The 15,530-nt window shown below is 40.4% G+C and overlaps 1 protein-coding gene across 2 annotated transcripts in view; it reads left to right on the top strand.

Annotated features, from left to right (window-relative positions):
• MID1 (midline 1) overlaps positions 1-15,530 on the top strand; it is a 328,093-nt gene that overhangs the window by 91,977 nt on the left and 220,586 nt on the right. The window contains exon 1 of one of the 2 annotated variants that reach the window (XM_078854057.1): positions 9,387-9,474. The exons of the other annotated variant lie outside the window; for it this stretch is intronic. The gene's annotated coding sequence lies outside the window, so the exon portion shown is untranslated. Of the gene's footprint in view, positions 1-9,386; positions 9,475-15,530 lie in introns of those variants that run through there. 2 annotated transcript variants of the gene reach the window in all.

The raw sequence follows: 15,530 nt of genomic DNA, 5'->3' as shown, positions 1-15,530 counted from the left end.
AAGGGAGGAATGGGCTCCTAGGTAGGATGAGGCATTCCTGCAGTGGAGAGGCAGCGCAGGCAATGGGTCCATGCAGAGAGAGAAGGGGATCATGCGGTTCCTCATTCAACTGGTGATAGAACACTTTTGGGGCCTGCCGCTCCTGTATGGGAATGGGCTTCACCTACTCCTTCTCTAGCTAGCACACAGCCTACTGCTGAGGTGGTGAATCCCACCGCTCCGCAATGGGAAGGAGCATGCTGGATGCCCAACACATCCTCATCCACTGAAATCCCTCACAGAGAACCCACCCCACCTCCCAGGATTCAGTGAGGGAACAGTGAGCCTGATCCCCTCCCTGTTGTCCAACCTGTGTTTGTTCCCAGACCCATGCAGAAGATGTTCCTGTTTGTACCCCTGCACAATATTCTGCAACCATTTCCCTGCTCCTCTCTCTCCTGGCCCTTCCCCTCTCCCCACATGTCCATAGACATGGTTTGCCCACTTTTCTCAGTGAATTTAACCGTTTTTGGCTCATTTTTTCTCGTTATAAACCCCATTTTGTTCAATGTATGCCTGTTCCTTGTGGGTTGGTTTCCCAACCCTGAACTGGTTTGCAACTGATCAGTAGATGCCAAGGCTTAATAGCTCCAAAGCGTGATAGCCACCCACTTATGTACTGGTATGGATTTCTGAAATCAAGTGGTCTGGCACTGAAGGGTTGTTGCAAGCTGCTCAGACAACTCTGTGAAGGTCTGCTTCCCCATTCAGAAGTTCTGGAGCCACTGGTCATCATCCCAAGTTTCCAAAACTATGTGGTCCCATCACGCCATGCTGGTTCTCCTGGATCAGAAATGGTGGTCCACCCATGGGCATTCCATTGCAATCCTGGCACTTAGCACTTTCCTTGGGACTACTGCAGATTTTAATTCCCCTTCTGAGTCAGTCATCTTCACCATCTCAAATTTTTATGGACCGATTCTGCCCAGTATCCGATGCTAAACCACACGAGCATTTGTGCTTTGGACAGGAGCAGAACCACATCATCATACACTTGCTTCATATCTCCAACATAGTTCAGAGAGATGGCCAGGAGCTGCTGATGCCAAATGTGTGAAGGCCGCACACAGTGTCAGCAGTTCCCAGGGTCTCTGGGATACTCCCATTTCAGGGGTGGTGCTACTGTGCCATACTGAAAAGGATTAGTGTGTGTGCAGCACACAGGTATATTCCTGTGCACAGCATGTACCCGTGCCCAGCTTGGCATATGTGGACACTTGGTGTGGATATGGGAAACACCTGCTAGCAATACATGGATAAGTACCCAGGGAAGTGCACAAGCATAGATGCAGCCTAAGCATAGTACAGAATCCATAGTCTAGGGTGAGGGTGGGAGGGACTAAAGTGGTTTAAAGCCACTTTTGCACACTCCTAATCCTGGCCTGGTCTGCGATCATCAGAATAATTGAGTCAGTCCTGGGAGCCTGTCTAGGTTACAGCAGCCTGTCCCCGGCTGCCTATGGGCAGCAGCTCTGACCAGAATCTATCCCTGATGTGCCTCTTCCACCTGCAACCTCACCCCAGCACATACTCTATGCTATATTTGTGAGGCGGTCCTTGGAAGACATTCTTATGGCAGTGCTGGAGGAATCTTCTCCCAGCTAAATGTGGGGCTTTTAGAGCTACTTCATGTCACATCTAAAGAGGCTGGAGCAGGGCTAGGGATCTTGCCATTGCAACTAGCACTCTCTCCAGCTAGCACTATGGTAACCAATGGCAGGAAAGTTGACTTGTTTCTATTCTGTTTTCTTTTTTTTTAAATAAGCTTTAAACTGAGGCTGCATTCACTAAAATTCAAGAACCATTCACGCAAACCTGGGCTGAATTATGCTTTGATATTAGATTCTACAGATATTTTTAGTCTCTCAAACTCCTGATACAAAACCGGCTGAACTTCAGTCATTTTGGTTGACTTTTACTTTGAAAATATGAGTTCATCCAAGTCAAAAACTAAAAGCAAAATTTGGGAGTGAGGACTGGTTGAACCTATATGGACCAAAACCAAAGAAAATAATTGGACAGATGGTTGCAAAGTTGAAATAATTGACTATCACAGAGTTCTTGCTGGAGTGAGTCTTTTTTTCTCTTACTAATGCTAAGTAATATCACAATCTTGTGTGTTTCTTACTCTCATTTTCTCTTCATCTCAGTTCTTTCTTTTTTTGCTCTATACCATCTCTCCCTCTCCTTTTACTCTTCCTATTTCCCTATTTCTGTCTGACTCTCACCAGCTCTCTCTTCTCTCTAATTCTACTCCTCTACTCTCCCTTCTCGCTTCTTTCTCAGAGGGCATTACCCATGATATGTAACTGAAAACATCACCAGAACATTTATGCAAATTAAGCACTGATTGGGTCTGCATCATCCACACTTTATTTACAAATGGTACATTTTCAGTGCTTATTGAGAAAAATAAGGAGCTGGCCTGAATGAAAAGATGTTTGAAAATCTCTAACATTTCCAAAATATGGACCTTCCATGGATTTGTACTCCATCTGTACTTTACCTAAAGCAAAAACTTAGTTTGTAAATCATTGCTTTTTTGACAGTACTGAATTGAAATCAAATTATAATCTCTTTGACCTCTTATCTTTAGATCTGAAATTTGGCTGTTCCATGTGGCTTCTGCATGTTTTTAATGTGCCAAAATGAACTGGCAATGGAAAAATATAAAAAATGACACTGTATCAGTAGATAAAATTATTCTAAAACTGTCAAGAAAAAAATCAACGGGAGATTAGAGTACAGAAGGCCAATTTTGCTTGAATCCCAGCTGTCTTCTGCCCCAAGATCTGCACAGTTTGAGGAGATTGTGTAATACTTTCAGGGAGCCAGTTACAATTCCCTGATTTTTTTGGGCTTCATACTTTCAGACTGTCTGAGTTACTTTAGTGATTGTTTCAGGGGGAAACCTAATTGTAAAATTTATTGAGGATTTTTTAAAAAGGGGATGATGAAGTGGCATTTAGGCACTATAGGCATTTAGGCAAATAAAGAAAGCATCATAGCTTGGCGTAGGGCTGTCCCCCAGACTGAAACCATTCTGAGAAAATCCAAAGTTACCACAGTTCTGTAATGAACAGGCTAGGGAGTATGTTTACCACTGCCCTTTATTGGATGGAATCAGAACTGCTCCACATGTAGGTCATGGATGCTACGCTGCTAATAGTTAACAGAAAGGATAATCTCTCTTATGTAGTAGAGTCCTCTGCTATCCTCTTTATTGCTGAGAAGTTTTGAGTCCCTTTTATTGTGCAATGTAGTAACATCGATGAAATCCTTGGTGTGTATGGATTTGTTACAATTTGCTTCTTTCCTTATTTGCATAGGGCTCTGATCTTGCAACTGGCTTCGTGCAGAGCTCCAATGACTTCAGCAGGCCTCCACATGGATGCAGGCATCCACCCCATACAGCTCCTTGCAGGATCAGAGCCTACGCCATCATTAACTGCTTTTATATAATAGCCCTGAAGAACAATTTTGACAAATGTAGGAAGCTATTCATTAGTATATGGGATTTTTCAAGCAACAAAGGCTTAGTTGTGACTAACTCTATCAACTACTCATCTTGGAGAGATATTATTAATGGTCGTGAGGACAAAGCATTGTCTTTGTTCATTCACTCACTAGCACATAAATAATAATGCTGAATGTAAATATTAGAGGTTTAGTATACGTTTTTCTTTGTTTTTATTGTTTCTAATGTTAACTGCCTCTTTTGCCTCTGTCTCCACATTGTGTTCTAGAATTGGAATTTTTTTCCCAAGAGTAGATCGGCAACAGAAGTGTCGCTGTGCTAGGCTAATCTAATCAGTCACATCACAGATCCTCAAAGAGCTTAGTGTCCTTTCATGTTTAGTTTTGCTAGAATCATTTCCAGTGCAATTACATACTCTGTTCTGCTTAGGGATTTGAAATACATTTAGGATTACTATTAAAAATGCAGAATTATGTCCAAAATGACCTTGCTTTGTTTTTTCTTATTAATCCAAGAAACACAGAAGGAAGTCAGTACTATGCCAATCAGGTGTTTTAGATAGGATAAGGATAAACAAGGATTTAATTTTGAGTAAGTAAAAGAGAAATTATATCAGCAGAATGTCCACTTTGTCAACATTTCCCAAAATTCCAACCTTGTTTCTGACCAGGCCTCTTCGTGTGAATCAGTATGAAAGTTTATATTCTGCTCCAAACAGAGACTCTCCAGTTCTTGTGTGTTACTTTTGATTGGTGTGTTTTATTTTTATTGTGGGAATAATTTTATAACCTGCTTCTGCTTCCAAGAGTGGCTGACATTTTGAGATGAGCTGGAGCCTGTTCATTTTCACACTTGAAAGGTACTTTCTATGTGATGCCTACAGCTCTTTCCACTGTAATCCCAGCTATACTGTAATTCCTGATTACATCCTGGATAGTAGGAAAACTGTTAGTTATAGGCAATAAAAATGGTTCTCACACATGCCAACTCTTGTGAATTAATCGCGAGAAACACGATTTCTAAGTATCATTAATCCTGACTCATGATCTTGATAGAATTCTCAATTGTCAGGATTATTTTTTTTCAGCCGTGGCTACGCTGTCAGCCCTGGGAAGCCAATGTTCCCCTGTCAGCCTGGGAAGTAGGAGAGAGGACCCACCCCGCAGTCCCCCCAATCCCCGCCATGGCTGGGGAGGGTGAAGAACCCTAAGAGGATCAGGGGTGAGGCTGGGGGGGCTGAACTATGGCCTGGGAGCTGCAGGGGGGCTGAAGTGAGGAAGGTGGGGGCTGATGCCTGACTAATCTAATTGCCTTCTATGATGCGATAACTGGCTCTGTGGATGAGGGGGAACCAGTGGACATGTTATTCCTTGACTTTAGCAAAGCTTTTGATCCCGTCTCCCACAGTATTCTTGCCAGCAAGTTGAAGAAGTATGGGCTGGATGAATGGACTATAAAGTGGATAGAGAGCTGGCCAGAGCATCAGGCTCAATGGGTAATGATCAATGGCTCCATGTCTAGTTGGCAGCCGGTATCAAGCGGAGTGCCCCAAGGGTCGGTCCTGGGGATGATTTTGTTCAATATCTTCATTAATGATCTGGAGGATGGCGTGGACTGCACACTCAGCAAGTTTGCAGATGACGCTAAACTGGGAGGAGTGGTAGATACGCTGGAGGATAGGGATAGGATCCAGAGGGACCTAGACAAATTAGAGGATTGGGCCAAAAGAAACCTGATGAGGTTCAACAAGGACAAGTGCAGAGTCTTGCATGTAGGACGGAAGAATCCCATGCACCAGTATAGACTAGGGACCAAATGGTTAGGCAGCAGTTCTGTAGAAAAGGACCTAGGGGTTACAGTGGACGAGAAGCTGGATATGAGTCAACAGTGGGTCCTTGTTGCCAAGAAGGCTAATGGCATTTTGGGCTGTATAAGTAGGGGCATTGCCAGCAGATTGAGGGATGTGATCATTCCCCTCTATTCGACATTGGTGAGGCCTCATCTGGAGTACTGTGTACAGTTTTGGGCCCCCTACTTCAAGAAGGATGTGGAAAAATTGGAAAGCGTCCAGCGGAGGGCAACAAAAATGATTAGGGGACTGGAACACATGACTTATGAGGAGAGGCTGAGGGAACTGGGATTGTTTAGTCTGTGGAAGAGAAGAATGGGGGGGATTTGATAGCTGCTTTCAACTACCTTAAAGGGGGTTCCAAAGAGGATGGATCTAGCCTGTTTTCAGTGGTAGCAGATGACAGAACAAGGAGTAATGGTCTCAAGTTGCAGTGGGGGAGGTTTAGGTTGGATATTAGGAAAAACTTTTTCACTAGGAGGGTGGTGAAGCACTGGAATGCTTTATCTAGGTAGGTGGTGGAATCGCCTTCCTTTGAGGTTTTAAAGGTCAGGCTTGACAAAGCCCTAGCTGGATGATTTAGTTGGGGATTGGTCCTGCTTTGAGCAAGCGGTTGGACTAGATGACCTCCTGAGGTCCCTTCCAACCCTGATATTCTATATTCTATGATTCATGCACACACCCTGGGGATGGGCAGGGGGAGTTAAAAAATCCAGACACTTGAGCTAAAAACACAATATAACTTTTTTTAAAAATCTCATTTGGGGGCCAGTTTCATGATTTTTTGGGAGGGGTCTGGCTCATTTTTGATCTCTTGAAGTTGGCAAAACTGGGTTCTTAAGTTGCTGTACCTATAGTTTTAAAAACATTTGGGACATTTCCTTCTTTAGAGACAGCAGGTTCCCAGATCCTGATGTCAGAGATCCTGAAACCAATGAGAGCAGTTCAAAAGCTGTCATAGAGAGAGAAATGGTTCACAAGTGCAACTTCTGAAAGCCATCTTCATAAACGGTGAAATTCACCCCTTAAGAGTCAGCGCAAAGGCCCTGTACTGCTTAAGTCCCCTTTAAGCTCTCAAAATGGGTGGGACTTAACTGTATGTAGTGCATAGCTCTGGTGCTGATCCTCCACACAGGGATGAGTTTCACTCACATAGAGCTATGTGAATGAAACAAAACATATAAATATAAGATATATTATATAAAACCCACCAATTTTGCTTTGCTGGTATTAATCACGCCTTATATTTGATTGTCTTTGAACATTTGTGTGAACAAGTTTCTGTTTGTTAGAACTTGAGAAAGCAAAATCAGGAATACTCACCTGAATAAATGTTTTCACTAGAAATGTTATCAGAGTGACTTTGAAAAGCTTGTTTTGTCTTCATACCAATAGAATAATCTAAATGTTACAAAAGTTTGTGCCTAACTTGTGACTGAAAAAGACTCATTTTTACAAAGTTTAGGTCATGCCATCAGGGAACAGAAATAATACCATATGACTTAGGTGGTCAACAATATGGTCTGGGTAATGGACAGTCAATGCTCAACCAGTTTTGCTAATATTTGGTTTTGTAAATAATTCTTGAAATAGTATAACCAAATGTGAGCTATATTGGGATGGATGACCTCTTATTTAGGACGTGAGCTCAGGTCTCTGGAGACCTGGGTTTAATTCCCTGCCCTGACACAGATTTTCTATGTGGCCTTGGGAAAGTCAAATAAACTCACTGTGTCTCAGGTCCCGCATCTGTAAAATGGGAGCTAATAGCACTTCCCTACCTCACAGGAATATTGTAACAACAACATTACAGACTAGTGTGCTACAGTCCGATCAGAATGGCCATATATGAGTACCACAGTTAGACAGACACGTAGATAGAAATGAGCAGTCCCACTAAAATTAATTGGGTTTCTCCTTCACTTGAGTAACATTAAAAGGTTAAGTATTTGCATGCTTGACCCCAAAATTATAGAGAATTTATTGGAATGGAAGTGTCTCATCTATTTCACTGAAAAGGTGACAGCGCTCAGAGACCAGTGGAGAAATGCATATCATTTTGCTGCTGACTTTAGACTTGGCACAGATGCAACACTCCTGTATCTTATGGTTCTAAAACCAAACTGCAATTCCATATCTATTTTACGAATAGTTGATTCTGTGAGGCAATGATGCTGCATGAGAGCTTGAAATGTAGAAATGGGTGATCAGTGAGGTAAAAAAATCTGTGAAAGCTGTAAATCAAATAACTTAGTTAACTATAATGTTAAAAGTTCATTTTAGTGTGGAATCTGTGCTTGAAATAGTAGGGTGACACTAAAGTACATTTTAGTACATATTGTTCCTCTGATATTTTACAGTTACATTTTAATAATAATAAGCAGTCCCATACTGGGACTTTGTATGGCGCAGGAGTTTGCCTCACAAATTCTGTTACAGGATGGGGGCCTTAGTGAAGTACACAACTGTCCAAGGTTCCTGGTAAAGCCATTAAATTAGTAGTTAGGAGAAATTGACAAAGGTCATAGTTCAAGTGCCCTTGATGGTACATGGAAACAAAAAAATTCTTTCCTTCCTGGCTGAGCATGCTGTTTTTGTGGGCCAAAATAAGCTTTGCTGTGTGCTACTGACACTAGCCCTTCTCTTTGTAATGTCTCCCTAGTCACCTCTTACTCCCACAGCCTTTTCCACAACAAACCCAGAAAAATTTAGAAAAAACAAAAACCAAACAAACCCTCGCAACTTTGGTGAGGTAGCAAAAGAAAGTCTCAGCCTTTGCTATACAGGTTTTGCTTCATTTTCATTGTTAAAATTGTTTTGTGTGTAGTAGCTTTTTGTTTTTGTTTTGCCCTAGATAAATCATAATGGGGGATGGGGCGGGGGGGTGGGGTGAGGAGTGGGAACATAGCTAATGAAGTCACAACCTATATTGTGAACAGAGAACCTCATCCATCAAACCGTCACCTCAGGTTTCTGTACAGGGTCACAGAGGAACAAAGTACGCCTGTGTAAGGTTGAAATAGCATTGGTAAGTGTTAGTGTGTGTGAAGCTGGTGGTCTGAAGTCTATTTATTTTGTCTGAAAGGCACAAATGGCATGCTGCTGAGTCAGGGAACAAGCATGGGGGAAGTGTCCTTATCAATTATTACTAGAAGGCTAACAACCGACATTTAAGAAGTGGAATTGTACCATCTGCTTTTCCACATCTTTCGTTTTGTTTTGTGGCAGCTGTTCATTTCTGAGCTTCAGAGAGAGATGGACAGGTAAAGCTTATGTTTCCAATTGAAACAACAATGTTTTTGAACAAAGCTCTAAAGACTTCGTTAACTATGAAGAATTTGCTGAGGATGAGATTTGATTTTTATGGCATAACTTCAAGGTGCATTATCTGGGAAAACCAAATATTGGCGCTTTGTACATGTAGTTAGAAGTCTTTGTCCAAAGTAAACTTCACATAATAGTTTTTTCTGCTTGTAGCTCTTATTTCAGGGAGCCGTAGATGTTTTTAATAACTCACCATTGATTTCTGTAATTCCTAATATATTTTGGATCTTATTTGTTAGGTTTTTTTTAACTTCATCTTTGTTATCTTTTTTTTTTTAAACCTTTAGATTTATTTCCAGGATCTTTATTTGAAAAATAAATAAACAAAAATTAGGCCCATTAGCAGCCTTAGGAAGTTCAGGTAGCTAATTTTTTTAAAAAAAAAAAGACTAATTCTTTAATATACTTTAACTGAGATGTAAACAGGAAACCCTTAGAAGTATCAAGGGGTGTATTTATTTCAGAAATTAGTAGCTAAGATGTTGATGAATGGAGATGCACTCTTTTTTATGCCTTGTCAAGAAGCACTCTTTGTATGGCATTTGGTGCCTGATGTCCAAATGACCACACTGTGTAGGCGAGTTTATTTGGATACCCTCTCTGAGGATTAACATACTGCAATGGTTGAATGCCAGCAGAATCTCTTTCCTCACCACCCCCCAGGAGAATGGTTTCTGCTGAAGTCATTTTGTGTGTGCTTTTTCCTGTGTGAGGATTAGGGAATAGGAGAATGGCTTTGTGAGGAGATTCGGAGAGAGGGAGCTGAGGAGAAACTAAACACAGGGTACGAAAGACTTTAGCCTTTCAGAGTTCTTTCAGTCAATTCATTCTGGGAGACCAATTGCATGTGATACAGCAGCTGGGGTTTTGTTTTCTTTTCAGCTGTATACTGTAGGAGAAGCTGGTAAGGTTATTTTTTCCCCCTTGTTCTACTGTTCCATGATGTTGTTGTAATTGCTTTATTCAAGTGATTGTTTCAAGAGGAAGGGAAGTTGGTTAATGATGCTGGGGACACCCTGCATTGTCTCTTCTTTGTACAGCTGCTTAGTTTGCAAAGAGGTACTGTTTACAGCAAAGGGACCAGTTTCCATTGAATATCTTTGCTATTTTTTAATCAAAGTTGTTTTCGCCTCTCTTTCTGCAAAGCTAGTAAAAATAAATATATAAAAGGAACTCAGCTCTTCAGTAATGTTTGAATTTATAGAAAGCTAATTTGGGGGGAAAAGCTTTCACCTAAATGCTAAATTTGAGATGTTTGTTCTTCATTGATGTTATCAGATTTCTCACTTTTCTGGGTTAATTCCAAACCTCTCCTGGGTTTTGCGTGAGGAACATATATTAGTCTTCCTTCTCACATGGTCAACCTAGACAACAGGGGACACTTGCTCTGACAACAAAATAAAAGGAAATAAATTTCTGTAAGGAAGGTGAAAATGAGAAATACAAAATAAATAAATAAATTAAATAAATGGGGCGGGGGAGGGAGGGATGGGGGATTATTTTAGTTTAGTTTAAAAAGAAATTGCAAATAAATCCTCAGCAAGGACATTAATATTAGACACTTATTCTTACCAAAGTGCTTGTGGATAATGTAAGACGATAAATACAAGGCTAAATAGAAAAAATAAGGAATCTCTCAGAGGAATCAAAGTATTCAGATTCACATATAGTCTAATTACACCCTCTCAAAGAGGCAGTTTTCAGATTCTCATTTGAAAAAAAATTAGCTGTCCATTCCCTCCCCCTGCCCCACACATTATTTTCAGAATAGTGACTTGTGTTTGTCTGCATCTTTTATTTCCTTTCATATCATCGTGGGAAACTTTATCTTGAATTACTTGAGGATATGTGAACACAGCTTGGGGCATACCATGCCTAGTCCACAGGCAAGCTATGAAAATCCTTCCTGTGACTCAGATGAATTGCAAAGTCCATAATTACAAACAAAAGTTTCTTTTGTGGTCAGTCAAAAATCACAGACAAGGGAACTGGAGAATGATTGACACCAGTTATAGGAGTGATTGACAGAGAACCAGAAACTTGGTCCATGACATAGTATGTTAGTTTTTCAAGCAGTGTTGGTCTTTTTTTTACAGTTATTCATTTCTTTATTCCCAGTTCCCCTATTGAGTTCTGAATGATTTGCTAAAATGGTCCTTTGTAGCTATAGCCTATGGATGTCTGTATACAATGATTTACTAATCTGTTGCTGCTGAAACAAAACTGATAACTGCATCATAATCAGACCTCCTTGAAAGAATGTGTAGATTCTATACACTTTACACACTTAGCTGTTGTTCCAGTTACAGATCCCACTCTTATTAAGTAACGAAGTGCTAATGCCCAATCCTGCAAAACCATACTCACAAGGTTAGCTCTTACTAATGGAGCCGGCCCACTCATCTTAATGTGGTTACAAGTGTGAGTAAAAGTTTGGCGGATCAGTTTCCTAATCATTAATGAACTGGATTAGGAAGTGAGCCGTTACTTTTCTTTTCTTTATGGCTTTGAAACATAAACATCTATTAAAATAGACATTGATGGAATCTGTCATGGGAGCCCAATGAATGTCAAGCTCACTGGCTGAATATCAGAGTTTTGTAGACTTTTGACTTCACCATTACAGGGAAATGCTAAAAGATGGAGCACATTTTGCAACTTTACCTTTAGAATACTAACAATTTTGGCAGCAAGGGAAACATAATTCTTCTATCTCTTTGCGTTCCACACTAGATACTGTGACCCCAGGGTTAGCAGTGTAACTTAGGGCTACTCTCTAGGAGGACAGAAGTTAAATTAGTATAGTCTTATCACCTACCATTGGAGTCCTTACCCCTCCCAACTCCTAGCAATAACTCTCAGTTCTGCCAAATGGTTAGATTCATTATCTTTTGGCATCAGGATCTGTTTTCAGCAAACTGACACATCAGGTTAGGCTTCTGGCTGTGGTTCTAAAGATGGAAAAGTAGTTAAACTCCGGACTGTAGAGCAATATACACTGTTTATTATTTTCACACCACTGATTTCAGTGTGACTACTTGTGTGAGTAAACGTTTTCAGTATCAATACCCCAGTCATGAAGGAACCAATCAAAGTGAACAGTTACTATGTCTCCTTGGTTCTCTGCTATAGCACTGTTCAAACTCTGTTCATTAGTTTTCATAACTCAGCAGCATTCTTTAATGTATGAAAGTAAAAATGAGGCTTTGTTGTCATTCTTCCCAAATATGCGTAGGTCTGCAAAATTCCCTTGGAAGAGAAAATGTGATAACATTGACCAAAGTGAACCACATTATCTGCTATTTCTATCCACACTGGAGGTAATGTAACTGCACTGAGTTAGTTGGCCCCAGCAAAAAGAGACATAAAATTATCTGTTTGAGCCTATACTCTGGCTAGTTCATCATCATATCACAATACAAAAATATCTATTTTTTTCTGTGTATACATTATTGGCAGTTATTGCTTAGAAAAGGGGGTGGGATCCAATGCTAGGTGAAAGGTAATGTTGTTTTGCCAGACCTGTTATGTTTATCGTCCTGTATTTTACATAGGAATGTGGTTGTGTAATTTAAAGTACTTGCTATGTTTATGAGCACAGAGAACATGTGTGGGAAAAGTCCTTGCAGCTCATGGTTTCCAATCCTTCTAAAAATAACCACCAGACTCCCACGTCATCATATCTCATGCTAAATATCCTGTAAAGAAGGTGTGCTTTCATTATCCAAGTCTAGCATCTGGTCTCTCATGGGAAGTTGCCATTTTACAAGCACTAATCCACCAGAGGTCCAGTCGGATGGAATAGGGTAAGAATTAGGGAATACACCCCCAGTTGCTCATGTAACAAAACAAGAGACTTTGAATATTGCTGTAAAGTCAATTCTATCACATAGTAATGTTTTTTTTTAAATTGCATCTGAAAATGGTCAGCAATTGCATTAATCATTCTTTTTAATAGAACTAATTTATAGTAATTTTCAATCTTTTATTTTGTCATCCATTCAAATGCGGGCTATATTCTCTAATTATCTATTATCAGAGCTCCATTGTGGCAGCTTCCTATATGATTGTCAATTATTCTTTTTGGTACTTGACAGATATGGTCCTGGAACTTTAAAACTGCCAGATGTTCTATACTGTCTTTTTTACAGGAACCCAGTGTAACTTGATGAAAACTACCTTGCTGAGTAGGTGATCAGCCACAGGATTGGTGGAATTTAAAGTCTCTGAGACGGTATAACTTATGGTTGAGGTTTTCAGAGCTGATGAGTGGATTTAGCCACACAACTCACATTAATCTGTATGCATGTTGTGTGACTAAATATCATGCCTCACCATCTTGGAAAATGTTTATTTGTGTGTGTGTGTGTGCACCCATGCGTACAACTAACAATCCTTTGTAATTAGATGTGGTGAGCATCCTTTATATGACATTTCTGTGTCCTTTAGGAAGATATCACCATTGCCATTGTAAATGTTCAGGATTTAACAGCTTGACTATGAAAATTCATGGCAGGTTAAAGCTTTGCATAGATGATAGAACAGACTGGACACTGTCTAGAACTCATATTTGATACAGAATGGAATTATTGAGACATGTGGACTTAATGTATAAACATAACCTCTATTGAGACCAGGATTGAAATGTTAATGATCTTTTGTCTGACACTTCAGGGAAAGGCCACCAATGATTTCCTAGGGGAAAAGAGCTATTAGCTTGAAAACGTGTCTTAGTCTGACCAAGCTTTTTTACATTATTAACTGTCATCTATGTAGGTACATAAGAACTTTTGAAGTTCTCTCTACTACAGAGAACTTCAAAGAGAAAAATAGAATGGGGTGCTTTTACTTCCATGAAGAAAGCGGATCTCTGAGATACTTCAGCGCTAAGACCAGGAAGCTAAGGGACAGCCTGTCAGTCAGGCCTTGTCTATATTGGGAAAATCTGTAAGAATTTTTCTGTACAGGTGAAGCTTGTCCAGTGGTAGCTATTGAGGCTAGGGAGTAGGCTGAGGCTTTGTGAGCCATATTATGATCAGAAACGTGTTAGACGGCATTGTGACATTCCTCACAGTACATTCTGGACTGTTGCATAGCTGTTATTCCTCAGTTCTCCAACCTGGAATGCCTTTTACACTGTTTTACTGGTGAGCAGCCACTCCCGGTCAGTTAATTACACAGCCTCCAGCATGCAACTTGCTCTCAAATACACGGTATTTAGTGCTACTAGCTAACAACTTATAAATTACACTGCAGAGGAATACCTGCAGATTCTCTAATCCAAAACCTTCTCCCATAAATGTGCATCTTTTATTGCCTAACACCTTGTTGAACAATGAAAGCTCATATAAAGTCCGACATTCCATCTAAGGAAAATGATATGCACCAGCTTTGTTATCCCAAATGGAGTTTCCCCACACACTTTAAACCAAAAACACTGTTTAGATAAAACAATGAAACAAGTTTATTAACTACAGAAAGAAAAGAGACTTTAAGTGACTACAAGTATTAAGGCATAAAAGTCCAGATTGGTTACAAAAGAAATAAAAAGATAAAATGCAAACTAAATGCCTAACTTAACAAACTAAGTGCAAAAGGTTTTTCTCACCATAAGCTTACACCAGCCAGTACTAGCTGAAAAGCCTCTCAGCTAGGACCTCTCCTCTCCCAGTTCAATGGTGCTTCCTTTGTCTTTCGAGTGTTGTAGCTGTCGTGAATAGAGATGAGGAGAGAAAGAGGTGATTTGGAGGCCATTGTCTCTCATTCTCTCGCCACTTTGCTGATTACCCTCCAGCTGGGGTGCAGGAGACAGATAGTCTCTTGTGGACGTGAGGTTGAAACCATGCCTTTGATGAAATGTAAATTTCTCATTCCCATCTTCTCGTTATTGGAAAATGGCTGCTTAGCTGGAGATAGCTCTGGGTGTTTGCCAAAACTGGTTTGGGCCCGATTTTCTTAACCTTTGAGCATGTTATAACAATGGTATACAGTAGAATTTTGTAACTTCACATACAATAGTGATACACATTTTACGAGGACAATAATGTTCAGCAGATTATGACATTTCAAATGATACCTCACAAGTCATACTTTGTACAAAATTTATCATAGTCTTGTAAAAGTGGTGAACATAATCATAGAATATCAGGGTCGGAAAGGACCTCAGGAGGTCATCTAGTCCAACCCCCATATTCAAAGCAGGACCAATCCCCAATTTTTGCCCCAGATCTCTAAATTGACCCCTCAAGGATTGAACTCACAACCCTGGGTTTAGCAGGCCAATGCTCAAACCACTGAGCTATCCCTCCCCCAGTATAGACTATCAGAGGCACACTGGTAAAAATACCTCTAAGCTACTTTCACCAGCTCTCCCACCATCACTAGCACCTCTGTAACAGCACTGTGGTCTGCCCAAGGAAACAAGGAAAATGAACTTCTGCTCCCTCCAAGGAGACCCAAAAGGAAGTTACACGATATTGTACCTGGAGCATGTAGTTCAAGGCATGGGCAAAAGACTGTCTCCGTTCAAGAGTTGCTGTGCAGATGCCAGCTGTGGTCAGTAAAGATACAAGAAGAAGGCTAGGAAACCACTGGATGCAACGAGACTAGGGGACCAAAGACTGCATAAGGTTTTGGCCCTGCAAAAGCCTTTTAAAAATATTTATAATAAACCTGTTTTGTGGTTAGAAGAGGGAAGTTTGGAAGTCAGTAGTTTTGACAATGCTTAGAAGTAAGTGGTCAATAATTTATAATGTTGATTAGTGCCTTAGGGTGTTTTGGAAAGAAAAATGTAAAAAATAAGTTATTTTAGTCCCTATCATGGTTGTTGTGTCAACAACG

The sequence above is a fragment of the Lepidochelys kempii genome, chromosome 1, assembly GCF_965140285.1.
Source record: "Lepidochelys kempii isolate rLepKem1 chromosome 1, rLepKem1.hap1, whole genome shotgun sequence".
NCBI lineage: Eukaryota > Metazoa > Chordata > Testudines > Cheloniidae > Lepidochelys > Lepidochelys kempii.
Note: the sequence above shows the minus strand (reverse complement) of the source record. Positions and strands in the feature narration are given on the sequence as shown.